The following is a 6,549-nucleotide window of genomic DNA, read 5'->3' as shown; positions in this document are numbered from 1 at the left end:
CTATCCACTTCGAAATCCATTCGAGATTAGGGAAATTTGGTAAAATATAGAAGAGAGCGCAGAATAAAAAGGGAACTATAGCTTGCTTTTCGCGTGGTAAAGCAGACCTACGTCAGGATAACCCCTTTTTTTGAAACACTTTGGTAGTGCTCTTTGATTGTAATAAAAATAAAAAATCAGAGCACAGGAAATCATCTTTTTATTTTTTCTGTCAAGAAAAAAGTCCATCCATCTATATTCGGCAGCTTGAAGAGGGAAGAAGAAGTAGAGCGAATGCTCGTTCTGTTGGAACTCTCGATCTGATCAAATTATGAATAAATTATTGTCCAATTTTTCAAAAACTTGGGGTGTTATACTTTTCCATCATTAAATTTTGCAAAATGAATTGAAATAAACTAATAAATGAACCAAATTACTTAAGGAATAACAAATTTGGTCAATACTTATCAGTAGCATTAAGTGAACCTCAGTTAAATCACAAATGAACCGAAATTAGTTTAGATTTGAACAAGTAGTCATAAAGACTCAATCATCAATAAAAATACATCGAATTCATTTCTAGATTCAAATGAACCTCAATTAAACTAAAAAATGAACCGAAATTACTTCAGATTTGAACAAGCAGTCATAAAGACTCAATCGTCAACAAGAACACATTGAATTTATTTTTGGATTCAAATGAACCTCAATTAAATTAAGAAATAAACCGAAATTACTTTAGATTTGAACAAGCAGTCATAAAGACTCAATCATTAACAAAAACACATCGAATTCATTTCTGGATTCAAATGAACTTTAATTAAACTAAGAAATGAACCGAAATTACATAAGGAATGAGAAGTTTGGCTTACCACAATATCTCGACACACAGTATATTTCTTCATCAAATCTGCGACATTTTCTGTTGTTGTGAAGCATACACATTGTAGAGACCACCTATTGGATGAAAATTTATTAGATGTATGGGAATAAAACTTTTTAGAAAAATTATTAATGTTAATGTAATAGCCGAAGATTTTACTGTATTTTCTACGTCTTGTTTGGGTTTTAGAGACAAAAAGTGGGATCTTCTCCCTCTAAATGAGCTTTGTGGTCCAACTTGAATACGATTTCAAACTCATTGGTTGTCCCTTCTTTGTTAACCTTTATTTGCATCATCCACTGATAATATTTCTCTCTCACCTCCTCTATTATTTATTTTTCTTTCACTGGAGTCTTGTACCCTTCAAGAGTGCTTAAACTCGGCTCGGCACTGGTTTCCTCAGCATATTGCAATGCTGCTGTCACCCCAGCATCCATCACTGCCTTTACCAACTTTTTAAGTTGTGTTACTGTTGGTTGAGAGGTCGATGGACTTATGCCAAGGCTAAACGAAGGTACATCATCTTTCCAATGTCGAGGACGGGGAGAATTGCAAGATGACAGAAGAAAGGTTTTGAAATAATAAAAAAAGCATTATGATATAGTATCAGAACTAATAAAAAAGATTTTAAGTAAAACTTACACATTAAGAGGAGCTTCTTGCTCCGAATGCCTTGCCAAAGTTTCTTCAGGGGCTTGCTCTTGGGGTTCTAGAGGGCAGCTGAATTACACAGGAAAGTATTTAATAATAAACCGAAATTATTATTATATAGCATCAAAACTAATAGAAAATATTTTAAGTAAAACTTACACATTAAGAGGAGCTTCTTGCTCCGATTGCCTTGCCGAAGTTTCTTCGGGGGTTTGCTGTTAGGGTTCTGGAAGGCAGCTGGATTACGCATGAATGTGTTTAATAATGAACTAAAATTATTATTATTATATAGCATCAAAACTAACAAAGGATTTTAACTAAAACATACACAATAAGAGGAGCTTCTGGTTCTGATTCCCTTTCCAAAGTTTCTACCGGGCTTGTTGTTGAGTTTGGGGCTGGTAGCTGGATTACATAGTAATGTGTTTTAAAATGAACCAAAATTATTATTATATAGCATAAAAACTAATAAAAAGTATTTTAATTAGAACTTACTCATTAATAGAAGCTTCTTCTGTTTGAGTTTCTGAAGGGATAGAGGTAAATATTTTTTGTTGTTTTAGCTCTTCAACAAGAGAACTTGGAAGAGATATTGCAATGGGAATACTAATGAAGGTAAACAAAAAAAGAGTTAATGCTGAATGATTAGAATTGAAAAGTAAATTGGAAATCTGTATTAAGTGAATTTACACATTGATTAGAATAGAAAAGTAAATTGAAAAATTCACATATTCAAAGGTTGAGATTGACTTTCTTCTCAAACCACAAGAATTTATTCTTGAGGATCAGGTGTTGGGCTACTGATAATTAAACAAAAATTTTGTGTCAATAATTAAACAAAAATTATTACCTAAATTTAAAAGACCAATGTAAGTATTTCAACTTAAATAGTTTGAGATTGTAAACTCTATTTTTCTTTTTTTTTCATGCCATTTTTTTCTTCTAAAAAAAATGTAACTGGGGATTCAGGGGTGTTTTTCTAATAAAAAAGAAATGAAATTAAAATCATCAACCAAGATATTCAAATTAAAAGCGAAAGAAGTAAATAAATGTTAAGAGGAATTACTTGGTATTGCTCGGTGCGTTTACAAACTATTCCAAGCTCGTCTATGTTTGAAACACAGGTTCACTTTCACTGCCCAAATTTACAGTCGACAGTCTAAGCAAAAAAATAAATATGATTCAATAAAACCAAAGAAATTACATGAGGTCTTAAGAAAATTTAGCAGAGAAAGAAAAAGAACTTTGTATAAGAAACTTAATCTTACGTCTGCGATAAATCATATCGCACGTCCGTCGAGTCATGGTCATCCGGAGCAACATTTGTTTTTGCAGCACCATCATTTTTTCTCTTCATTCTTTTTTCTTTTTTTTACGAGTCTCCTTTTCTTCTTCACTTCTAACAATTCATACAATAAATTTTGATTTAAAATCAAGATAAACCTTAATTAAAAAATAAATGAACCAAAATTTTTAAATGATTTGAAAATACAACCCATGTTCGAAAACAAACAGCGAAACAAGCAGTCAAGTGAAGCTCAGTTAATTCACATTCGACCAAAATTATTTCAGATTTGAACAAGCAGTCAAATAGATTCAATCATCAACAAAAATACATCGCATGTATACAGCTGACAAATATTAGAACTATAACTAACCTAACAAGCACACATGAACAAGTTTAGCAAATCCAAGTGAAACTAAACTAAATGAACCTCAAATGAACTTAGAAATGAACTGATATTATCAATACTTATCAGCATCATCGAGTGAACCTCAATTAATTCACAAATGAACTAAAATTATTTCAGATTTGAACAAGCAGTCAAAAAGACTCAATCAATAAAAATAGAATATATTTTTATAACAACAAAATAGTCATTTCTGAATCTTACTCATCTTCGGATTCAATTTTGCTTTTCGAATCCATCTGAAAAATCTTCCTTTTTTTGCTTTGTTTTTTCACCACTCTTTGTGGTTGTTTTCTTTTCTATGGCAGTGTTTTCTCCATTTCTTCTTTTTCTCTGCAATGCATACAAAAATTTGTATTAAAATAACAATATAAACTTTTAAATAAATAGATAGTTTTCGATAAGTGATGATGGGAAGTATACTCAAATTCAGAAAAATTTCTTCTTTCAAAGACTAATGCAAGATGACAAGTTTCTTTTTTTCTTTATTCTTCTTTTCCTTTGTTTTTTCCTTCTGTTCTTCTATCTCTCCCCTCTCAATTCTGTTATTTTCACAATTTCCTAAAACAGAAACTTATTTAATTAGCACAATAATTTAAAAGCACCTGAATCAAAATTTCAAGGGAAATGCTTTTTTTATTTATCATTTTATTAATTGTCTCAAAGGCAATCCGGTCAACTAGTCTCTTCTATGTCCAATACTCCACCCATGGTGGTCCGAGAACATCATCTGCTTCTGAATTAAGAAACTTTGTTTCATGAAAATATATTATCATTAACACAAAGACGCAACTATCAACTGAAAGTTTGTGTCATGCTCTCTGGACTTTGATTCCCTTGATCAGGAAGCTCAACACATGCGACATCTAATTTTAATGTCGGACTATCTCCACATGAAGGACAAGTGGCTTTTGGACTGGGAAGACTGTGCTTATAGTTGTCGGTAACAAGAAGCTTTTCTGGATGAAGACGATGAAGTCGTCTTGAATTTCAGCAAGTTTTCCTCCCTTTTAATACTCATATCCATCATAGATTTTGTCAAAGACGCCAAAGTAGCATCTTTGAAGCTGTCAACAATCTCCTTCTGCTGCTCATTCAGTTTGCTATATGCAATTTTTTCAAGAAATTATCCCCTACACTATTTTAATATAAACAAATCAGTTCAGATTTCAACAAGCAGTGAAAAAGTCTTAATCATAAACAAGAACATATCGAATTTATTTTTTGTATCCAAATGAACCTCAAATAAACTAAGGAATGAACGAAATTATTTAAGGAATAAAATTTTTTGTCAATACTAAATAAATGAACCGAAATATTTTAATATAAATAAATTAATATAAAAATAAAAAAAGATCAAAAAAGAAAATACAAATGTATAAGATAAAAATTATAATACCGCCTAAATTTAGGCCCAATGCATCTCCTACCTTGGCAGGGTTATGTAAATTTTGCCGTTGCGAGTGTCTAAGAATCTATGATAGAGATCAAAGCAAAGAATCAATCCCCTCAAGAGCTTGTGCGAGACATTCAATTCTGGGATATGTCTCAGTACACCGAATCCCATTTCTTCAACGATAACTTTCTTTTTTTCACTCAATTCGGCAAACACCCTAGCTATCAATCTTGTTGAGCATCTCAAATCGTGAGTTTCTACAATGATTTGAAACATTATGTTATGATATATTTATAATACAAAAATAGAGTTGATTTAATGTGTATATGCTTACATTGTAATGCGGCTTTTCCTTTTTTGAGATGGTCATCTTTTTCATTTTTGCTATAAGGAATAAAAAATTATGTCAATACTTAACAGCAGCATCAAGTGAACCTTAGTTAATTCACAAATGAACCAAATTTGGTTCAGATTTGAACAAAAACTAAATAAACAACCCCACATGAACAAGTTCAACAAATTCAAGTGAAACCAAACTAAATGAATGTAAATTAAACTAAGAAATGCATCTAAATTTCTTTAAAGAATAACAAATTTGGTTAATACTTAACAGTAGTATCAAGTGAACCTCACTCAATTCACAAATGAACCAAAATTGCTTTAGATTTGAACAAACACTAACTAAATAACCCCACATGAACAAGTTCATCAAATTCAAGCGAAATCAAACCAAATGAATGTAAATTAAACTAAGAAATGAACATAAATTTCTTAAGAAATAACAAATTTAGTCAATACTTAACAGTAGTATAAATGAACCTCAGTTAATTTACAAATGAATCGAATTTGGTTCAGATTTGAATAAAAAGTCATAAACATTCAATCAGCAAGAAAAACACATTCAATTCATTTCTGCATGCAAATGAACTCAATTAAACTAAGAGATGAACCAAATTATTTATCAAAACCAATAAACTAACAACACAGTTTCATTCGATGCCCTAGTTACGGAGGAAAACAAGAAAAAATAGAATCAAAGAAACTCGATCTACTAAATGAACGAATTCGATCCATTAAACATTAAATCGAACTAGTAGAAATGTGAGATTTGCGAGAAATTAACTGAACATAATAACAATAGTTTTCTCAGTACCTTGCGAAATCTTTGTTCTTATTTTTGTGTGTTTTTTGTTGATGAATTCAAACATACCACCAGATTTTGCAGTAATTTTCGCAGAAAATTTAAAAGATTTTTGAGAGATTTTGAGAGAGATTTGAAATTCTTTTGTTGCAGTTTTGAGTTTGAGGAAAGAACAGTTTTTTATATTAGAGCGCGAAGAGAAACGGTAACGTTTGGGGTTTCCAGCGCGTGTAATCATTCTCTTTTATGAGTGGATTTTTTTGGTGTTGGATCTGTTTAGTTGGACTTGGATGCAATAAGGTTTGGATGTGTAGCCCAACTATATTATTTGCTAGTTGAATTAATGGAAGAATGGACAAACGTACACATGAATTTTCACATAGTGGACATATATACACTCTAATTTTTTAATGAGTCATCTTTACACATCAATATTAAGTACCGTTGTCATTTCTACCTTTTCGTCGTCTGAATAACTTTTCTAGCGATAGTGACTGTCAGGTGACTCTGTACATTGTATGACGTGACCTTTTTGATGACAACACATTGAAAACTAAATGATAAATTATTGAATTTGTTAAATTTGAATAAAAAATTTTACAAGTGATTTAGAACTTTTATTCTTTTCCTTCCTTCTCTAAAAAGTGGATGTAAATTAAGGGATGTAATTCAAAAATAGCTCTAAGGACTATATTCCAAGTAAATTTTGGAGAAGAAAAGAAGAAAATAAAAATTCTAAATCACTTACAAATTTTTTTTATTATTATCATTTAAAAACTTTAATAATTTATTATTTAATTTTTACTGT

Source organism: Arachis ipaensis, chromosome B07 (assembly GCF_000816755.2).
Source record: "Arachis ipaensis cultivar K30076 chromosome B07, Araip1.1, whole genome shotgun sequence".
In the NCBI taxonomy this organism is placed as follows: domain Eukaryota; kingdom Viridiplantae; phylum Streptophyta; class Magnoliopsida; order Fabales; family Fabaceae; genus Arachis; species Arachis ipaensis.
Note: the sequence above shows the minus strand (reverse complement) of the source record.